Raw genomic sequence first — 987 nt, forward strand, 5'->3', positions numbered from 1 at the left:
TTTCCCCTGTCTTCTAAACCACGACAGCCCTCTTGCAGTTAATCTTGTCTTTAAAACTAAGCATATTATTATATTCCCTTTATAAAGAACAGACAGGGAGCAACTGTGGCTTTAGCAGGATATGAGCGGGTGACCCCCAGCACAGGATGAGACGTTGCATGTAGTGCTGTTCACTAATATTTGTCTTTGCTTTCACAGACATTAAAAGAGTCTTATAATTTCAAATAAAACTGATTAGATATTATGAAATCAAACCTCAGATACTCAGAAAATATAGCTCCATTGAGAGCAACAGAAGCACAATAGAGTTAAGTAACTTCATAACTCGAGTCTCAGTTTGCTGGCACTAGCTTCCATGCTCAGATGTGACATAACCCATCAATGAGCACTTTACCAAGCACTTAAAGAAGAGTTAAGAGTTTATTCATTGCAGTGTTATTTCACAAGCTTATATTGTCTACTGCAATCATTGTTGCTGTTGCAATTAAAATTTTTCTTTTGTTGACTTTGATTGCAATTATATATGATGCCAGGCAGAAGGAACATGAGAAAATGTGCCACTCAGTGATACTACAGGCTGGATATTAGCTCCTGCGGTCACATCTACCACCTGTCTTTAAATCATTTAGTGTGGTCTAGCATTGTCTCCTTGGAAGCAAGGAAGTCAAGCAGGCTCTTATAGTTTTTGAATAGCTGTCATCAGTTTAAAAATGACTTAGCCTTAGTAGATATTCTGTCCTCACTTTATAGCACAATGGACCTGACCCAAAATAGTGAAGACAGATTCCTGCCAAAGCTATAGTAGGCATCAGGGATGGATGAGAAGACTTAGAAGAAAACAACTATTTTAGACTTTTGTATAGCACAACTCAAACTGAATTTATTATGAAGTTCTGAAATGTCCAAATACATTTTACTGCCTTCTGTTTTCCAGATGGATCTGCATCCAGAACACCAGAATACCACAAAAATGCTGGTTTTTTCCTG

Source organism: Apaloderma vittatum, unplaced genomic scaffold, assembly GCF_000703405.1.
Source record: "Apaloderma vittatum isolate BGI_N311 unplaced genomic scaffold, ASM70340v1 scaffold19228, whole genome shotgun sequence".
NCBI lineage: Eukaryota > Metazoa > Chordata > Aves > Trogoniformes > Trogonidae > Apaloderma > Apaloderma vittatum.